The following is a 22,668-nucleotide window of genomic DNA, read 5'->3' on the forward strand; positions in this document are numbered from 1 at the left end:
CCTGTCAGGAAGAATGAGATTACTGTGCTAAAATGGTCAATAAAAATTTTGCTCTGCTTCTCATGCTCAGATCTTTCTTCTTTATGCATCATTTTTTATGGCTTATTCTCATTTTATTCTTCAGCTCTTTGTGTACATCAGTGTGTCCACCTCAGAGAGTAAGTTCCTGGGCAGAAAACATGTCTTCAATCCAGTACCATAAATAAGCATTAAAGCATAGCCTTTGAGACACATGGACGTTCAGGAAGAATTTGATGATGATGATTTTTCAGACAACAGTTAACATTTATTGAATATCTTCTAAGTACCAGATGTTTAATAACAATGATAGCAAAGACTTCAAAGTTTTTATCATGCCTGGCACTATCCAGGCAGTCTACTCAGGGCTTCACATGTATAAGCCTATTTAATCCTTTGACAATCTACAGCTGATACTACTATTATCCCATTTTATAAATGAGGAAATTGAGTCCCAGGAAGATTAAGTACTTGTCTGAGTGGCAGAGCTGGGTTACATAAACCCGGCAAGTGTGGCGCCGGGGTCCATGCTTTTAACCTCTAGCTCTGCTGTCTCTCTACTTGCAGGAGACACTAAGTGCTGCCTCCAGTGACCTAACCAGGCACCTACACTATCCAGAGGGAGTGCACTGGGACAGAGGTCTGCTGCACACAGAGAAAATACATTCCAAGATAACACATCCCAAGTGCTCCACAAATCCTATTCCATTCCAAAAAGCTCCTATGTCAGAGCCACACACAGGGTAGGCATTCCATACTTATGGAGATAACATTCCATATGCTTTGTGGAGATAACATTCCTCTGCTTTGTGGATTCCCTCTTCTCTCCTGGAGTCTGTGGGGAAGTACCCTAGGATGTCCTACATTTTTTCTCTCTCTCTCTGAGCACACTTTCTGCCTTTTCTAGATTGTTTTCAAAGCACCCTACATCAGAGTGAATTCTCTCTCCCTCGCTCCCTCTCTGGGTGGACTTTAGGGGTGTCAGGGAGGAGGGCAGTGGGGAGCGCTACACTGGATCTTGCACATTATGCTTGAATGCTGAACAAAGCACAGCACCTCTCAGGCCTCTCTCCCTCACCTCACAGGCCACAACACCCAACCCAGCTGTCGCGTTTTCTATGTCCTGGCAACCTGGCCTGGTTTGTCTTTCTCTTGCCCTACTTTTTTTTTTTTTTTTAAAGCCTTTTATCCAGTTTTTCCCTTTGGAATATAATAAGGAGGGACAGAGGTGAAAGAGTAAGGGCCACTCCTTGGCATGTTCACAGTGCTAGGTGGCCTGCACACCCTGAGCAGCCACCTGTCTGTGGACCCAACCTTCCTGAGCACCCCTTTCCTGCTGGCATTTGTGGTCAGCCGGCCCTGTCCCACTTCCCCTTTGCTCCATTTTCCTTTGCTCTGAGCACTTTCGCCACCACAGCATCAGGCCCTGTTCCAGCAACTGCTGCTGGACAGTGCCCTTCTGCTGAGGAGCCACAGCTCCCTGGTGAGTGCCACAATCTTCCTTAAAAATCCTGCTGGGGAAGTCAGTTCTTTAAGATCCCAGCTCCTATCTTCCCTCCTCCAGAGCCACAATAATGTTCTGGCATTTGCCAGATACACCCCAAGCTTTACGTACATTACCTCCCAGTAAGCGTTCCTGGAGCTATTTACTGATGCTCACAGATGTAGGCAACTTACCCAAGACCCCGGAGCTGAACTTGGCTCCTCCATTTCCAAACCCAGAACTCTTTCCACCTCCTGAGAAAGAATGCTTTCCCCTAGATGCCTTAGGAATACAATCGCTCCCACCCCAACACTCCCACAGTGCATTGTCTAAATCACTTCCACCTCCCACAGCCTCAATTACCTTCATAGCTGCCTTTCTCCATCAGTATCCCAGAGGGTAAGGCTACTATCCCACCCCGGAGATGCTCAACAATATTTGCTTTATGGAGATAATTTAAGACAGACAAGGGTCTCATAGAGAGAGAGATTTTATTAATACTGAGGATCAAGCTCATCCACAAAGGGGATTGGGGGGAGCTGACTTTTTTCTCTAGGTGAATCTGCTCCTAATCTGACCCATCCACCCAGCACCATTAAAAACATAACAGATATTTCCTTCTTCTGTCTTTCCATAGGATTTAGTAATATTCTCTCTTATACCACTTATCACAGTGTGTCAATATAATTTTTTTCTCATCCTATCTCCCAACTAAACTGGGAGTTCATCAAGGACAAGAGACTATGATTCATCTCTGTGATAGATGAGTGGTCAGTGGTGGATAGATGCTTCTCACGTGAATGAATGAAGATTGCATGAACTGGATTGTCCACTTGAAACAGAAAGTGAGGCAGGTTGATATTAGCTATGAGGTCGTCAGAGTCTCAGATATATAGAATGCTAGTGATGAAAGACACTTCAGAAGTGAAGCCCAACTCCCTCATTTGACTGAGGAAAAGCCCAAGAAAGTGGAGCGACAAGCCCAAAGTCACAGTTAACCATTGAGCTAGAACTAGACCTTGGGTCTTCTGGTTCCAAGTTAAGTGATTCTTATCCCTTTAAGAATTTCTGACCAAGAGGGAAGCTTTAGAAATCTACTAAAGTGTCCCCCTTTCTCCTTCAACCCAGGTTCTTCTAGAAACCAGCCCAAAACTGTTATCCTTTATCTGGATCCTTATATCTAAGGAGGCTGTTGGAAGTTATGAAGAATTTGGGATGAGGTGGATTTAAAAAGCTCTAACTCCACTGATATTCTCTCCCTTTCCCTCAACAGTTCCAAGAATTTACCTTCATCTGAAAGGTAGACAAAATTTCATACTGAAGAACTTTCATCACACACCTATTTGCAATAGTAAAAATTTTACGCAATGTAAAAAACAGGGGAAACAGTTAAGCAGATCATGATACATCTATACAATGACTATTATGCACTCATTGAAAATCATATTTTGACAATATAATGAATTCATGCATGACATAAAAATATTAACATTTAGTGAGTGTTCACCATATTCCAGGCATTAGCTAAGAATTCTACATCTATTATCTTATTTTTCCATCTGTTAGGTTGGCTTGGTTGGTTAGAGTGTAGTCTTGTAACACCATGGTCAAGGGTTCGGATCCCTGTACTAGCCAGCCACTGAAAACAAACAAATGGAAAAAATATATATTCCTATATCTATTACCTTATTTAGTCCTGACAGCATCCTGGGAAGAATGTACTGTTATAATCTCCACTTTACAGATGAAGATACTGAGGTATAGAGCAGTAAAATAATATGCCCAAGTTAACACAAGTAAAGGCAGAGTTAGAAATTTTAGAAAAATGTATGTTAGGTTTTAAAAATCAGATGCACAACTTTATATATTATATTATTCCAACTATCTAATGATTTTACTATCTAACTATTTTATTCAAAGAAAATAACCACCTTCTGTACTTGTCCATGGCTAGTGGAAATACGCATAGCTTTTGTTTTCTAAGGATGCTCAATCCTTTTTATTCATTTATTTTTTTGGAAGGGCGGTGTGAGTGGCTGGTATGGGGATTCGAACCCTTTCCCTGGTGTTGTCAAAACATCATGCTCCAGCTGAGCTAACCAGCCAGCCCCAATCAATCTTTTTCAAATGTTCTCTGATGGATAAATATTTCTCTTACTTTATTTGTTTTGTTCATTTATTTAAAGTCACAACGAAAGCTTTTTTAAAAAATATTGCTCCTAGGGAAATGGCAGCTACATCACCAGAATTTGAGAGAGAAGATAGAAGGGGATACCTTAGGAAAAGCACATGGCAAAGTGAGGGCAGCCGAGCTATCCTGGCTGCCCACAGCCCACTCCCACCTCCTCCAATCCTTCTCTCTGAGATCTAGCACGGGTCCTGCCTTGACCAGTGAGAACCTTCCCGGCTCTGGACCTAGAATAGGGAGAAGGAAGCTGCTTGCCTTATCCTACCCACTATGCGAAAGCCTACCTTGGCCATCTCCCAAAGAATTTCCCCAGAAAGACCCTGGTGGGAAATTCCAAGCCCCCTTCTCTGAGCTGTATTTTTCATCAGAGAGTTGCACCCACCACTGACCTCTCCCCTCAGTATAATCATCCAGCCCCGTGCTTGGGATTTCACATGATTGCACAAGGGTTACTGTGGAGAAAGCCAGCTAGGCCAGAGGTGAACACGAGAGTCCCTTGCCCATTTCCTTCTCTGAGTCAGCTCTGCCCAGGATTTCCCAGGAATGACCTGAGGCTGGGCAAATGGCTGGGAAAGCAACACTTTGAAATGTATCTGGCTCCTGCTTGACCCAGCTTGAAGCTTGTACAACCCCTCTATTCTTTCTGAAGCACTGGGAATATGCTGCTTACTTTCTTTTATAACACCTACTTCTAATACCCACTCCCCTTCAGGAGCTTGTGCACGCACACACAGACACACACACAGACACACACGCAGAGAGCTGCAGCCACAATCACCCACACCCATTCACAGTGCAGGGCACGCCACGGATGCTCACAAAAGCTTGTGCAAGGAGGAAGGCTGGCAGATAGGCAGACTTCTAAGAGGCTACCTTCTTCTCGGTTTCCTTTGTTGGATCTTCTCTTCCAACCTGAACCCTACACACTGGAGTGTCCCAGGGCTCAGTCCCTGTATCTTATCTCTTCTCCAGCAACTCACATCCTGGATTGTGCCATCCAAACCCATCAGTAAGCTCCCAAACAGGTGTTTGCAGCCAGGACTCTCTAGTTAACTGTTCTAATTCAACAATGTTTACAAACTACCCATACATGGAGAGAAAATGGTGAATAGATGTAACATAGACTTCAAAATCTACCATCAGGAATTTCTACTTTATCTTGGGAAGCAAAGTTTTCTCCATCAATTCTTAATAAAGGAAAGAAAAGGGAAAGGAAGCAAAAGTTGAAATAAAGACATTTTCAGAGAAACAAAAGCTGAGAGAATTCATTGTCAGCAGCAGACATGCACTTCAAGAAATGTTGCAGCAAGTGCTTCAGTCTGAAGGAAAATAATTTCAGGCGAAATTCAAATGTACACAAAAGAATGAATAGTGTCAGAAATAGGAAATATGTGGGTAAATATTAAAGATATTTATTTCTCTCTTTTAAAAGTCTTTAAACGATAATTGACTTTTAAAGCAAAAAAAGAAAGTATTGCATGTGGTTTATACAATATGGAGAAGTAAAATCTGTCACAGTAAGAGAACAAAGAAAGAGGCGGGGAAAAGAAAGCATATTGCTATAAATTTTTTTAATTTTATGGGAAGTGATATAAAATAAGCTTTTTAACTCACCTTCTTATCCTGACACCTCTTTTATTTCATCAAATTCTACTGAAGCCACTCTTTGTCCTCATTCATTACTTCCAGTCCCAATTCTTCAATGCTACCATTATTATTCCTTTGCTCTCCACCTCAGCAGGACCCTGTGGTCATGACATAGACTTATAAATGCTACGGCACTGAGATCAACATTATGCATTGCAAAACCCTCATGTTGTAGGTAAAGAGAGAGAATTCAGGCCTCCAGCTCCTTTCCCTGCCATGATGCTTTTATCATGATCCTTTGCTTCCATGGCTCTGCTTGCCAATCTCCACACAGTGCAAACACCTCCATTCAATTTCTCCAACTCCATTGCTGTGATTGCTTAAGAAATTCATTGATAATATCAAGGGCCTCTATTGCCATTTTCTGCATCTAACCTCAGCCAGGCTTTCACCACTGCTCCACATCTTTATTTAGTGCCTTAGTATTATACACATAATTCATAACTTCATCTCAGATGTTGACCTTTAGCTTTTTTGTATTGTCACCTGACCCCTTTCTTCCTGTGGTAGACATTGGTAAAGTTTTTTATTTCCTCACATTTGAATCACCCGTAATCCTTCCTATATTTGGGGCATTTCTCATTGTGGTAGTCAGAAGTCTTAAAATAGCCCCCAAGATTCCTAGCCCCTGGTGCACATACACCTTCTCCCAGTAATTCATACATTAGTACTGTGAACTCCCAGCTATTCAAACACTAATTTCAGATGTAATCAAGTTCTCAAATCAATTGACCTTAAAATAGGAATATTACCTAGGTGGGCCTACCCTAATCCCAGTAGCCCTTTAAATCTGGGGCTAGAGGTCAGAGACATAAAGTCAGAGAGATTTGGAGCATAAGAGAAGGACTCAGTGATAGAGAAATTCTCCATTGTTGACTTTGAAGATGGGGGAGCCACATGGCAAGAAATGCAGGCAGCCTGTAGCCTCTAAGAGTGGCCACTAGCCAGCCAGGAAGGAGAGACCTCAATCCTACAGCCACAAGGAACTGAATTTGTCATGACCACAGGAGTTTGTAGGGGACCCCAAAGTCTAGAAGAGAATGGAATCTGGCCAACACCTTGATGTGAGTCTTGTAAGACTCTGAGCATAGAGTCAAAGACTCCTGACCTACAGAACTATGAGCTTATAAATGGGTGTTGTTTTAAGCCACTATGTTTGCAGGAATTTACTATGCATCTAAAAACCACTGCTACACTCACCACGTGTGTTTGGGTAAGAGTGGGAACCAGACTCTGGTAGGGCATTTTTTTCTTCAAAATGACTTTCTTCAGAATGCCCGTTCTTGGAACCCAGCCACCAAGCTGCAAAGAACCCTGGGCCACATGGAGAGGCCACGTATAGGTGTTCTATTTGACAGTCCAGCTGAGGTCTCCTTCGATGACCACCATCAACTATCAGACAAGTGAGAGAGGAAGTTTTGAGATGGTTCCAACTCCAGCCATCACCTGAGCCAAGTCAGTCCTCAGAACTATGAGAGACAATACTAAGAGATGATTTTTTGTTTGTTTTACATCATGAAGTTTGATACAGTTTGTTATGCGGCAATAAAGTTTTCAGTATAGCAGACGAAAGCAGACATTAAACAATTATCCAAAAACAGAAATTCCATCATAGTGGTTCCATGAAACTCCTTTCCTGGTTCACAAGACACCACCCCATCGTAGCTCCTCTTTCCCCTCCTCCCAGTTTCCCTGTCCTTGTTAGTGGCATCACTGTTCTGACAAAACCAAGGCTGCAAAATTTGAATCATTCTTCGCCTATTTCCTCATACCCATATTCAATCAGTTATCATATGCCATTGATGCTATTTCCAAAGATGCCTCCCATCTGGCTCTTCCTTTCCAATCCCCCCACCACCTTGGTCCACAGTGGGCCCTCAGGATCTCATCCGTGGTTTTGTTGGGATGCCTTCTCCAGTTGGTCTCCCAGCCTCCATTCACCTCCTTGTCAATCCATTCTATTCCCTGCTGTGAGACATATGCTCCTAAACCACATCCCCAACCTTGCCCGCCCTTGTTTATGAAACTTTACCATCTCTTCACTGCCTGAAAAATGCGGTGCAAATGGCTTAGGCCCTTCATAGTGAGCTGCTCGCTTCTTTCTTTCCCACATGGTCTGCTATTGCAGGCTACACTCCAGATACTCTGTACTTCTAAACACACTCTGAACCCACCTTCTCTTTGATGCCTCTGAGCTCTCTATCCCTCCATCTGAATGTTTTGTCTTCCCCCACGTGCCCAGGAATCTACATCCTGAGACCTCTCAAGGCTGCTGTATCAGTGACTGTCCTCAGTCTTATAGCCAGCTAATAATGTTAGCTGTGGCTGAGTTGGCTTGTGACCCACCACCTCTCACAATACAAGTTATGAGTTTTAACTGAACACATGGTCAGCTGGAGACTACAGTTCCCACCCTTCTAATGCAGCTTGACACAATCAAGTGACTAAGTTCTGGAAAATGGAATGCAACCAGAAATGGCATTTCGTGCCCTTAAAAGAATGAAGCATGCCCTCCCCTGGCCTTTTCCCTTTCTTGCTGGCTGGGATGTGGTAAGGCCTGGAGCACCCATCTTGGTCTTAAGAGATGAAAGCTACATGTTGAAAGTAGCAGAGATGCCCTTATAGCCCCAGACCTCCTACCTCTGGGTAGAGAGAAGAATAAACCTTTATTATGCCATGCTATCGAAATTTAGAATCTCTTTGCTACAGCAGCTTAGTCCATGACTTAACTAATACAAGAGGTCTTCAAAAAGCTTATGGAAAAAGTCATATTATCTTTAATTCTATTTTTCCACAAACTTTTTGAAGTACCCTCATGTAATAATTGATCTTTATATTGAGAGTTGATTATGTGGCAGATAACGTGCATCATATTATTTAATTCTCACAATGTTAATATGAGGAAAATAGTATTAGCAATGGAAGAAACTGAAGCTCAGAAAGGCTTTGCATCTTGCCCAAGGCCACACAGCTAGTAAGTGATGGAGTTAGAACTCAAACCTAGGCCAGCTGATATGAAAAACTGTTCTCTTAGGGCTGACTGGTGAGGTCAGTTGGTAGAACATCAGGCTGATAATATCCAGGTCCAGGGTTTGGTTCCTGTATCAGCCAGCCGCCAAGACAATAAAAATAAACTCTACTCTTAATCACTACTTATCCCTTTACAGTGTTCCACAGCCTTCAAGGCACAGACAGATCTCAGTCATGCTTGCCAAGTGTCCCCAAAAGCATTTAGAAGAAAGTGCTTGTGTATAGTAGATGTTCAGTAAATGTTTGTTGAATGAATGATTGACTGGTTTTAGGAAAACAGCTGCTTTGAAAGTTCCTAACTGTAATAATGTGATAACAGTTAACTGTTTCTGGTTAGCCAGCAGCTCTGCACCCCTATTTTATACAGAGCACTCTCTTGGCTACTTAATACCTGACCAATTTCTATCCAGAGAACAGCATATATTGGAGCATTTGGGGTCCATGTCTTTATCCATCCTACACACAATCGACAGACAGTGTATGTGAGGCACTTAGGAAAGCATTCAGGCCATTGCAGTCATCCGTATTTATTTACACAGCTGTTCTCCTTGTTCAAGCAGAAGACTGGCCCAGAAATCAGAGATGGAAATAAAATTAGGGGGCTTTTTGAAGACTGCTGTGCAGCATCCTGCATCCTGGGCTCTCAGCAGGGATGTGGGGTCCAGGGACTTTCAAAGTCTTCCTTTGTGCTGTGTTAAGGGTACCAGTACAAAGTGAATAGCACTGAGAGCTTGGGGCTGTGGGAGAGGTTATTATAAAGTACCGATGTCCTGCTGGGAGGGCTAAATGTGTTCCCTTCTTCAGGACTCTTATCTGGAGCCCTTCGATAGAAAGGGAATAGAATAAAATGCTTCATCTGTCCTAGGGTTGCCTTCAGTCCTCCTCTGGGAAAACTTTTAGCAATAAACATAAATCAAGAGGAAGCTAAAGAAAGATTTTTTAAAGGGTCTTCAAACAGCCAGGCTTTATTTTTTTCAAGTGGGGGACAAAAAGAAGAAATTCAAGCCAACTTTCTCTCTAATTAAGTTCCCTGGACCTCCCAAAATCAGCACAGATGCTGTGATGAACATTAACAAGCTCTTCAGTGGAGAGTGCTTGAACTCAGTGGCACTCGGAGAATGATTTTTGAAAGTAAAAAATTAAAAAACAAAACACACATACAGAGAAAGACCATAAATGCTTGTTGTAATCATGACTTTGGAGGTTATGCAATAAAGCTGAATTCTTTTTCACCAGTACAGTCAAAATAAATTCATTCTTCTCTTTTAGTTTCAATATTAATATATATTTTAAATTATTCTTTCTCTTCCTACATGTACCTACCATATTGATATTAATATATCAATTTAAATGTCAGCATTATTTTGTTTCAGAACATATGTTGGAGAATAATGCCCATGACCTGGAATGGAATTCATGGAGCCCTGTGTCTCAGGGGGGAGGCTCAGGGGTAGGAGGGCTGAGGCAGACCTACCACCTAGAGGAATATGTGGATTAGGAGGAGCTAGACAATCATTGAAAAGACTTGCTTGATCCATTGCTGGTCAGTTTTAGTGCAGCCTAATCTCATGGGGTAGAGGGTAGATGATCTGCCCTGGATAATTCTAGTTTCAGGTTCAGCAAATCAGAGAGGATGCTGGGTCTTTCCCTCCCAAATTCAAGGTTCACAGCAGTAATCCCATGGATGCCATCAAGGACATGAAGGGATCACTAGGTAAAGGGACCAATGCATGCAGTTGGCTTAGCACCACTTGCAGGCTAAAGCAGTTGAGGTAAAAAAGTCAGACAGAGACAGGCCAAGTAGTAGATGCCAAGAAAGATGGATGATGCTGTCCTGAAACAAATACCATTGAAACAGTTGAACTCAGTGTTTAAATTCCAATTGGAAGCAGTTGAAGGTTGAATTGAGGATAATTTGTAATAAGGATAATTTGCAAATCATTTCAAGGAAGAAAAAAAACAAAACAATGCAGAAAATTATGCTTATGATTTCTCTCATGTTCATGTTGGGATAAGAAAGAGAATAAATCAAAGTAATTAATGTAGATTTGGTGAAGGCAAGTAATTTATTCCAAAGCTTTGCATATGGAATAAACTGGAAAGATGAATGTTTATTTCTAGGTCTCTTCTTAATATTTCTGCATATTGTGTCTCTTGTCTAAAAAAGTGGGGTAGTAATTTACTTGTCCCAGCATCTAACTCTTATAAGGTGAAGCCTCAGTTTCCTTCTCTATGAAGGGGTAACTCTTGAGGCCTCTTGCCCCTCCCTCGCTTCTCTGGGATGAAGAGTAGCCCCTGACTGGCAAATTTAGGAAGCATATTAGTCCATTTCTGTTGTGTATAACAAAATACTTAGAACCGGGTACTTTGTAAGAAAACAAAATTTATTGCTTACGTTTTAGGAGGCTGGGAAGTCCACAGTCCAGGGAACACTTATGGTGAGGGTATTCTTTGGTGGTGGCTTAATGCAGAGGTCTCACATGATACAAAATGGCAGGGCAGAGAGAGAGAGACTCTCATGTGCTTTCCTTTTAAAGCCCTCAGAACCACTCCCCTGACCACCATTATTAATCCATTCACTGTGGCATGGTCTACAATCTAATCACCTCTTCAAGGCCCCACCTTCCAATTACTATAATAGTATCTCCAACACTCAACAGTTACAGTGGGAATTAAGCTTCTGATATATGGACTGGGGGACACAATTCAATCAATCCACAGCAGGAAGAATAAGTAAACTTAGTTGGCTCAGTTCCCTCCTTCTGCTGGAAAGTGAGCAGGCCACAGGAGCGGTGGAGTTTTATCTGGTCTGCTCCCCGCACACACACATAAGTTGCCTGTGACTGTTGGGGGCAAGGGTGTATCTGCCTAATTCTGTGGTTCAGTTCACAAACCCACTGTAGGTCATACTTAGCTACTCAACTCAGCCGTGGTCTCTAACAAAAGTTCTATAGTGATTTCCCAAATGCCTAATTCTTTACCTTTCTTTTTTTCTCAATTGTTGCAGAACTTGTACAGAGAAGAGAAATGCTATATAGTGGGCTTTTTGGGAAATCCCAACCAAATATTGGAATTTAATGAGATATTGGAATACATCAGTTGATTTTAAAGTACGTGTGAAAAAATAAGCAAGAATAGCTAAGACCACTGTGAAAAACAGAAGTCTTTACTTTATAAAGCTACAATAATCAAAACTGTAGTATTAGCATGTTGAATATGCAGAAAGATGTATCAATCAGAGTAGAAAGTCAAAATAGATCTAGATATATATGGAAATTTAATAGCTACAAAGATGTCATTTAAAATCAGTAGAGAAAAGAAGAATTATTTCATAAATGATATTTATATTATATAATAAATTATATAATTATATTTATTTAACAAATTATATTAAGTTGGATCCATACTTTATACTTTATGGCAAGATAATTCCAGTTAGATTAAATACTCAAACTCAAAAAATGAAATAATAAAAATCCATGAAGAAATCATTGGAGTTTTTTTATAATCCTATAGTGGGAAAAGTTTTTCAAAGTACCATAAAACCCCTAGAAACCATAAAAGGAAAGACTGATCACTTTTAATTACATGAAAATCAAGATTTGAGTATAACAAAACCCACCAAAAGCACAATCAAAAGACAAAAGACAAACTGGCTAAAATATTAGCAACTTAAATCACAGAAAAATGGCCAAAATTTCCTAATACATAGTTTCTATGAACCAATAAAAAGAAGATTAACCAATGAATAGATAAACAGGCAAAGGATATGAAATAGAAATGGTTCTGAAAGATATGAAAAAATGTCCAGTATCATTCATCAGAAGAAAATAAATAAAACTACAATGACTTGCCATTCTTTTTACCTATTAAACTGGCAAAAATAAAGAACTTACATAAAACAATGCATGGAGGAACCAAGCAAAATCAATACATTCTTCATGTGAAAACATATTCAACAAAATAGTGGCAGAAAACTTCCCAGGTATAGGAAAAATCACAGATCTTCAGATCCAGGAAGCTCAACGATCTCCAAACGTATTCAACCCAAAAAGGCCTTCTCCAAGACATGTCATAGTCAAATTGGCAAAACTCAGAGACAAAGAGAGAATCTTAAAAGCTGCAAGAGAGAAGCGTCAAATCACCTATAAGGGAGCCCCAATCAGGTTAACATCAGACTTTTCATCACAAACCCTAAAAGCTAGAAAGGAATGGGATGATATTTTCAAAATACTAAAAGACAAAGATTGCCAGCCAAGAATACTCTACCCTGCAAGGCTATCCTTCCGAAATGAGGGGCAAATAGTATATTTCTCAGACAAACAAAAACTGTGGGAGTTCACTACCACACGACCACCCTTACAAGAAATCCTCAAGGGAGTACTGGGTTTGGTTCCTGAAAAATAACTACCACTGCCATAAAAACCCAAGAAAAATCTAAACCCGCTAGTACAATAAAAATGGCATTCATGAAGAGAAAACAAGCTAACAAAAACACTATCTACAACCTAAGGAACCAACAAACACAGAAAACAAACAGTAAATCAGAAAGCAAGGAACAAAAGACACCTAAGACAACCAAACAACCAATAAAATGCTAGGAATAAATCAACACCTTTCAATAACAACTCTTAATGTTAAAGGCTTAAATTCCCCAATTAAAAGACACAGACTGGCTGACTGGATCAAAAAGCAGGACCCAACTATATGCTGCCTACAAGAGACCCACCTCACCCATAAAGATTCACACAGACTAAGAGTGAAAGGATGGAAAAAGATTTACCATGCAAACAGAAAAGAAAAATGAGCTGGAGTGGCCATTCTTACATCTGACAAAATAGACTTTAAACTAAAAACCATAAAAAGAGACAATGGGGGACACTACTTAATGATAAAAGGACTGATCCATCAAGAAGACATAACAATCATAAATATGTACGCACCCAATGTTGGAGCAGCCAGATTTATAAAACAAACTCTATTAGACCTAAAGAAGGAAATAGACACTAATACCATAATAGCAGGGGACCTGAACACTCCACTGTCAATATTAGACAGATCATCTAGGCAAAGAATCAGTAGAGAAACACAAGATCTAAACAAGACTCTAGACCAATTGGAATTGGCAGATATCTACAGAACATTCCACCCAACAACCTCAGAATATTCATTCTTCTCATCAGCACATGGATCATTCTCCAGGATAGATCACATATTAGGTCACAAATCAAGTCTCAATAAATTCAAAAAAATTGCAATTATCCCATGTATCTTCTCAGACCACAATGGATTAAAACTAGAAATTAATAACAAACAAAACTCTGGAAACTATACAAACACATGGAAATTAAACAGCATTCTACTTAATGACATATGGGTCCAAGAAGAAATCAAGCAGGAAATCAAAAAGTTTATTGAAACTAATGAAAACAATGATACATCATACCAAAACCTGTGGGATACTGCAAAAGCAGTATTGAGGGGAAAATTTATTGCATTAAACGCTCACTTCAGAAGAATAGAAAGATGGCAAGTGAACAACCTAACACTTCACCTTAAAGAACTAGAAAAACAAGAACAATCCAAACCTAAAGTTAGCAGACGGAAAGAAATCATTAAGATCAGAGCAGAACTGAATGAAATTGAAAACCAAAAAACAATTCAAAAGATCAACGAATCAAAGAGTTGGTTTTTTGAAAAGATAAATAAAATTGACAAACCATTAGCATGGCTAACAAAAAAAAGAAGAGGGAAGACTCAAATAACAAAAATTAGAAATGAAAAAGGCGATATTACAACTGATTCATCTGAAATACAAGGAATCATTCGAGACTACTATAAACAACTATACGCCAACAAATTTGAAAATCTGGAGGAAATGGATAAATTTCTGGACACACACAAGCTCCCAAAACTGAACCGTGAAGACGTAGAAAATTTGAACAGACCAATAACAATAAAGGAGATTGAAGCTGTTATCAGAAGGCTCCCAACAAAGAAAAGCCCAGGACCAGATGGATTCACAGCAGAATTTTACCAAACATTCAAAGAGGAATTGACACTGATTCTTTACAAACTATTCCAAAAGATTGAAACGGACGCAAATCTCCCAAACTCATTCTATGAAGCAAACATCATCCTGATACCAAAACCAGGTAAAGATATAACCAAAAAAGAAAACTACAGGCCGATATCCTTGATGAATATAGATGCAAAAATCCTCACTAAAATACTAGCAAACAGAATACAGCAACACATACGTAAAATTATTCATCACGATCAAGTGGGATTCATCCCAGGGATGCAAGGTTGGTTCAACATACGCAAATCAATAAATGTGATACACCATATTAATAAACTCAAACACAAGGACCATATGATCATCTCTATAGATGCTGAAAAAGCATTTGATAAAGTTCAGCACTCATTCATGACAAAGACCCTCTATAAGTTAGGTATAGAGGGAAAGTATCTCAACATAATTAAAGCCATATATGCCAAACCCACTGCCAATATCATCCTGAATGGGGAAAAGCTGAAAGCTTTTCCTTTAAGAACAGGAACTAGACAAGGATGCCCACTCTCACCACTCCTATTCAACATAGTGTTGGAAGTACTAGCCAGAGCAATCGGAAAAGAGAAGGAAATAAAGGGCATCCAGATTGGAAAAGATGAAGTCAAACTGTCCCTGTTTGCAGATGACATGATCCTATATATCGAACAGCCTAAAACCTCTACAAAAAAACTGTTGGAATTGATAAATGATTTCAGCACAGTAGCAGGATACAAAATCAACACACAAAAATCAGTAGCATTTCTTTTCTCCAATAGTGAACATGCAGAAGGAGAAATCAAGAAAGCCTGCCCATTTACAATAGCCACCAAAAAAATAAAATACTTAGGAATTGAGTTAACCAAGGATGTGAAAAATCTCTATAATGAGAACTACAAACCACTGCTGAGAGAAATTAGAGAGGATACAAGAAGATGGAAAGATATTCCATGCTCTTGGATTGGAAGAATCAACATAGTGAAAATGTCCATACTACCCAAAGTGATATACAAACTCAACGCAATCCCCATCAAAATTCCAAAGACATTTTTCTCAGAAATGGAAAAAACTATTCAGACATTTATATGGAACAATAAAAGACCACACATAGCCAAAGCAATGCTGAGCAAAAAAAATAAAGCTGGAGGCATAAAACTACCTGACTTTAAGCTATATTACAAAGCTATAATAACCAAAACAGTATGGTACTGGCATAAAAACAGACACACTGACCAATGGAATAGAATAGAGAATCCAGATATCAACCCACACACTTACTGCCATCTGATCTTTGACAAAGGCACCAAGCCTATTCACTGGGGAAGGGACTGCCTCTTCAGCAAGTGGTGCTGGGATAACTGGATATCGATATGCAGGAGAATGAAACTAGATCCATACCTCTCACCGTATACTAAAATCAACTCAAAATGGATTAAGGATTTAAATATACACCCTGAGACAATAAAACTTCTTAAAGAAAACATAGGAGAAACACTTCAGGAAATAGGACTGGGCACAGACTTCATGAATACGACCCCAAAAGCACGGGCAACCAAAGGAAAAATAAACAAATGGGATTATATCAAACTAAAAAGCTTCTGCACAGCAAAAGAAACAATTAAAAGAGTTAAAAGACAACCAACAGAGTGGGAGAAAATATTTGCAAAATATACATCTGACAAAGGATTAATATCCAGAATATATAAGGAACTCAAACAACTTTACAAGAAGAAAACAAGCAACCCAATTAAAAAATGGGCAAAAGAGCTAAGTAGGCATTTCTCTAAGGAAGATATACAAATGGCCAACAGACATATGAAAAAATGCTCAACATCACTCAGCATCCGGGAAATGCAAATCAAAACCACATTGAGATACCATCTAACCCCAGTTAGGATGGCTAAAATCCAAAAGACTATGAACGATAAATGCTGGCAAGGCTGCGGAGAACAAGGAACTCTCATACATTGTTGGTGGGACTGCAAAATGGTGCAGCCTCTATGGAAAATGGTATGGAGGTTCCTTAAACAATTGCAAATAGATCTACCATACGACCTAGTCATCCCACTGTTGGGAATATACCCAGAGGAATGGAAATCATCAAGTCGAAGGTATACCTGTTCCCCAATGTTCATCGCAGCACTCTTTACAATAGCCAAGAGTTGGAACCAGCCCAAATGCCCATCATCAGATGAGTGGATACGGAAAATGTGGTACATCTAGACAATGGAATACTACTCAGCTATAAAAACGAATGAAATAGTGCCATTTGCAACAACATGGGTGGACCTTGAGAGAATTATATTAAGTGAAACAAGTCAGGCACAGAAAGAGAAATACCACATGTTCTCACTTATTGGAGGGAGCTAAAAATTAATATATAAATTCACACACACACACACACACACACACACACACACACACACACACACACACACACACACACACACACACAAACCGGGGGGGGGGGGGAAGAAGATATAACAACCACAATTATTTGAAGTTGATACGACAAGCAAACAGAAAGGACATTGTTGGGGGGGAGGGGGGGAGGGAGAAGGGAGGGAGGTTTTGGTGATGGGGAGCAATAATCAGCTACAATGTATATCGACAAAATAAAATTTTAAAAAAAAAAAAAAAAAAAGAGAGTGAATGAGGAGATTAGTCTCTCTCTGCTCTCTCTGCTTCTACCATCTTGCAATGTGAGACTCTTGGGTTAATGTCACCACCACCAGATGGGCTTTGCAATTCTCAGACTCAGAAACTGTAAGCAATAAATGTTGTTTTTCTCTATAAAAAAAAAAAAAAATACATTCTTCATGGGCGTATAAATGAATGATCCCTCCTCTACTGAGAGTAATTTGACCATATCAATCAAAATTACAAATGCACATACCTTTTGATGAAGAAATTCCTCTTCTAGAATTGTATCTACCAATATATTTGCATATTCCAAAATGACATACATATGAGGTATTCACTGAAGCACTGTATTAAGAGCAAAAAATTGAAAACCATTAGATGTCCATTCTTAGAGAACTGGTTAAATAAATTACGGTAGATCCCATTTAGAATATAAGCTCTGTGACAGAAGGGATTTTTGTTTGCTTTGTTCACTGATATATCAGAGTTTATAAAGTGCCCTGTACATAGTGTGAGTTCACTAAATATTTGTTGAATATAGCCATATAAAGAAAATTCTAAGAAGGCTCTTCCCTTAAGCAGCCTGGGAGTGATCTGTGAAAATGTTTCACTATTCAATTGACCCAGAAAAATCCCACAAAATTATACAAATCAAGAGGTTCAAATCTTTGCGTTCACTTTACAAACATCTGTGAAACTGCCCGGGGCCATCAAGGGTATGCATATCCAAAAAGCCACCGAGTATCTGAAAGATGTTACTTTACAGAAGCAATGTGGGCCATCATTACACTGCTGGATGGAGTTGGTATGTGTGCCCAGACCACACAGTGGGGCTGGACACAGGGTCGGTGACCCAAAAAGAGTGCTGAATTTTTGCTGCACTTACTTAAAAACGCAGAGAATAATGCTGAACCTAAGGGTTTAAATGTAGATTCTCTGGTCATTGAGCACATCCAGGTAGACCAAGCCCCCAAGATGCACCCTCGTACTTACAGAGCTCACGACCAGATTAACCCATACATGAGCTCCCTGCCACATCAAGATGATACTTACTGAAAAGGGACAAATCGTTCCTAAACCAGAAGAAGAAGTTGCGCAGAAGAAAAGATATCCCAGAAGAAACTGAATAAACAAACTTATGGCCCAGGGATAAATTCAGCATAAAATAAATACAAACAAAAAAAGAAGAAGAAAGTAAATTCTAAAGAAGTAAAAGAGAGAACTGGCCAGTTAGCTCAGGCTGATAACACAAAGGTCCAGGGTTCAATCCCTGTATCAGCCAGCCGCCAAAAAATTACAAAAGTAAGTAAAAGAGAAAGAAGAATCTTTTCAAATAAAGATATGGAATGATGTCCAAAATATATTATTAACGGAAAAACAGAAAGGTGAAAAACAATGTACTATCGTATGTGCACACGCACGTGCACGTGTGTCACTTGGAGCTCAGGGTTGGGTATGAGTAATAATCTTTTTACCACATAACCTTTTGTGTCTTTTAATTTTGAACCATGTGAATATATTAACTATTCAGAAGATAAATAAAGTGTAAATTATTAAAAAATAAAAATGGTTCACTCTCTTGATTGTGGTGGTGATTTCATGGGTGAATACATATGTCAAAACGTATCAAATTGTACACTTTAAATATGAAGGATCTTCAAAAGTTCACAGAAAAATTTGTATTTTAATTCTCTTTTTCCATGAACTTTTTTTAAGTTTATTTATTTATTAATATTAATATTTTTCTTTAAATTCTATGATGTTGTTGCAGAGTGGTTGGGGGAGAGGGGGAGAAAGGAAAGGGAAGGAAATGGAGTGGGAGAGGGAGGAAGGAAGAGGGGTGGGGTTGAGGCCTGTGGCACCCCCTCATTCCCACAGGGGAGACCAGGGGGTTTCCAGCAGTGGCTTGGTCACTGCTGGGCTGGGTGCAGATGTCAGGGGGCTGTGGCTGAAGCCCTCACCCCCCCCCCACCACCCCTGCTCAGGAGTCTGCTGTGCTTCCTGCTGCAGCTCGGTGGTCATCGCTGGGCTGGTTGTGGGTGTTGGGGGGCATGGCCAAGGCCCTCAAACCCCCATTACCCCCCCACCCTTGGGACTGGTTATGGGTGTCAGGGGGCGTGGCTGAGGCCCCCAGCCCTCCTTCCTCCCTGTCTTGCTAGTCCAGGGGACTTCCCGTCCTTCCAGGTGTTATAGGTGTTCTTTGGTGATGAGAGAACTTTACTAGTTAATGATTAAACTTTGTCTCTGGTCTGTGGCTATCTTTCTTTTTCTTTCAGTTCTGTGTTGGATTATTTGCTGTTCCCACCACTCAAACTCTGTACTGGAACTAATTTGTTGTCCTTTGCTTCCTTCTAAAATGGAGGAACTTCCTGTGGGGACCAGCACTTGAGCCCTGTGGTTGAGCTAAATTGCTGCTTTACTGCTGATTCCCTGGGGAAGGCTTTTAGTGCAGTTCAGGTTTTAATGGTTGACTCTATAGGTGCTTCTGGGACTCATGATATACAGTACTTCTGGGTTGTGTAGAAACTCTGGTCTGGGCCTGAGTCTCTTCAGCAAACTGCACCCCCTGCAGTTCTATACTCCTGACCAGTCTCCACTGAATGGGCCTGTGCTGATTGGGGGGCAGATCAGCTGTCCTTGCTGTATCCCAGTGTTCTCCCCATGGGCCCATCTCCTCCACCACTCATGCTCCAAATACTTCACCGGGGATGGGCCATACACTGGTCCCTGTGTTGACTCACTGGCCTCTGAGTGACTACTTTTTTCAGTTGTGGCTCCTCAGTCCTATGTGGGTCCACAGGAACCCTATTAGTGGTCTTGCTGGCCTGGGGGCCCCCAAGGCCCTCTTCTCCCCTGCTGCCTCCGAGCAACTTCATCCAAAGGGCACAGCTGTGGCTTTTGTCAGTTCCTGCTCCAGGCACTCACCAGCTCCATTCTGGAAGCAGCTGGGATTCAAAATGGTCTGAGCTGCTCTTTCTTTCTCTCATTGTGGCTTCTCCTGCCTTCATGCACTCCGTAGGTCTCTCTTCCTCTTCCCCTGAGCTCTAGCAGCCCCAGCTTGGCTGTCGTTGCCTTTTAATAGCTGTAAATTCGTTGATTTGTGGGAGAGAGTGACGCTAGGGACTGTCTACTCCACCATCTTGACCAAACTCCCATGAACTTTTTAATGTACCCTCATATGTACTGTTTGTTGTGTATCAATTACAACTCAGTAAAGCTGCTAAAAAATAAAGTAAATGAAGAAAAGATTGACTATTCAATAAATGGTGTTGGAACACTTCTCTACCATTTTAGGAAAACAAATAGAAAAGTTAGATCCTTACATCACAGCAGACATAAAAACGTTATAACTGGATTAAAGTGCCAGATGAAAAATAAAACAAAATCCCTATAAAAATGTTGGAAGAAAATATTGGAGAGTACAGTATCCTTTTATAACTTTTTTCTTTCCAAGAAATACTCAAAACCAGGAAGCTTTAGAGAAAAAAGTAGTAATAGCAGACCTCACCACCTAAAATGTAATACCTCTCATAAGAAAAAACACCATGAATGAAGTTAATGTCATTGGCCAAAGTGTCAAGATATCCCGTGGAATATCATTGCACAATCTTCAGGAGTGGTATGGAGCCCAGATGTGGGGAGCACATGATAAGAACCAAGAACCCAAGTTGAGAGACAGCAGGGTCCTCCACCTTCCTGCACCAATGTCCCCATCAAAGTCTACTGAAGCCCCTTCTCAGAACACAATAAAGTATGTAAGTACATAAAACAAAATGCAAAAGATTACAGAAGAAATCAATTGCCTTGAAATACAATTAGATGTATATGCGCTCCTTAACTAACACCATAAATGATATATAGCAGCGAGTCTAAGCACTGCTGCAATTTTGAAGTAATGATGAGGACAGGTGACATTTGGAGATACCCAAAACAATTGCAAGGTGGTATGAAGCATCAAAGGACAATATTACAACAAATTTAAAGCTCTCAGTTGGCTTTATTGCCATTCTAGAATCAGGCAGCACTTCATTCCATAAAATAGAGTAAGTGTTCCAATGAGCTGAGCAAAGGAGATTGGCTTTATAGACAAAATAAAAAAGGCTGAAGAAAGATGGAACAAAGAACAAAAAGCTGATCATGTCAAAGTTACTTTCCTTGTGAGGTGGAGACAGGGAGACAGAACAACGGAAAAATAACTGATTATTTAACATCAGGTTATTTCTTATTCTTTTGGTGTAAGGATTAAAGTAGAGGGAACTTCATTATCATACTTATTAAAGATTTAAACTGGCCTGTTTGGGAAATAGGCTGTTATCTCTCGTGATTTCTCAGAAGGTCAGATCACAACTTAGCTTAGGTTTGGCAATGTGCAACTTAGCAGGGGTGACTCCAATTTCATTTTTAGTCTAGTCTTTTGGGGCCTAGTGCAGGAACTTAGTTCAAAACAATGGCCTTCTATAATTTTGATCTAACAAAAGATAACTGTGATTTTTACTGGTGACAAAGTCTAGGTACTGCTAAAACTAATGTAATTTTCTGCCTACATGCACAATTGAAGGAATTGCTGATTTTTGGTTAAATTTTAATGACAATAAAGGTGCAATATTTTTCCCATTCAAGTTCACAGAGCAGTGGGTTCTATCCAGACCCTTTGGAGGGCTTCTCCAAGCCCAGGTTCAGTTCCAGGGAAAGATCTTGACACAACCTTCACTGACAAAGAAATGCAAAGAGCTAAATGAAACGTTTAATCAAGTGGTGTAGCCCCCTGGGGTTGCTTAAAGTAAAGAAATGAAACTCCTGGGAGCTGAGTTATGTGACTACCCAGACCCTACATTCTGAGTTCCCAATGGAGAGACCCCACAGAGCACCTCCACGTAGCAGCCTGGGGAAGAGAAGCGTCCAGCATCGCATGTCACAGCCAGCCAAAATCTCTAGGCGATGGGCAGCTCTAACTAACTGAAAATGTAATTCCAAAACATTCTCTGGGGAAAGCAATTCCAGAATTATTGGAGTAACATCATTATTTTCTTAGCAGATATGTATCTATAATCTGGGGGAGATTTAGAATTAAATACAGAGATGAAGTAAACCAAACCCATGGTATCCTATACTTGCATTAAAGTTGGAAAGACTGTGGCTATTTGATATTTTACGTTCTCATACTATTTGAGATAACTTGGCATATTAGATTTTGAGATCTGCTTTTTCCTCCCTTCCCTCGCTGTTTCTCTTCCAGTTTCTCCATATCTTATCCACCTCCAGACATCGGAGAGCACCCGGAGCCCAATCCTTAATTATCTATTATCTGGCTATGCTCACACCACATGGAAACACTATCTATGTGCTGATAAAACCAAATCTAATCTCAAACCAGACCTCTCCCCTGCGTTCATTCTCTTATATCTAGCAGCCTATTCAACATCTCCGTTTGATTGTCTCAAGTTTTCATTTCCTGCCCTGACCGCGCCCCACACAAGTCTGTTCCTGGTCTTTTCCAAATCAGTAAATTACAACTACATTCCTCTGGTTGCTCAGGCCAAAAACCTTGGTGTTATTCTTTTAAAGCCAAAAAACACTTTTAAAAATTCAACTAACAATATGAGGCAG

At 40.3% G+C, this 22,668-nt stretch overlaps 1 pseudogene; it reads left to right on the forward strand.

Moving 5' to 3' along the window:
• Positions 1-18,187, forward strand: part of LOC134370431 (large ribosomal subunit protein uL22-like) — a 93,249-nt pseudogene extending 75,062 nt beyond the window's left edge.
• The last annotated feature ends 4,481 nt before the right edge of the window (positions 18,188-22,668 follow it).

The sequence above is a fragment of the Cynocephalus volans genome, chromosome 2 (assembly GCF_027409185.1).
Source record: "Cynocephalus volans isolate mCynVol1 chromosome 2, mCynVol1.pri, whole genome shotgun sequence".
Classification (NCBI taxonomy): Eukaryota; Metazoa; Chordata; class Mammalia; order Dermoptera; family Cynocephalidae; genus Cynocephalus; species Cynocephalus volans.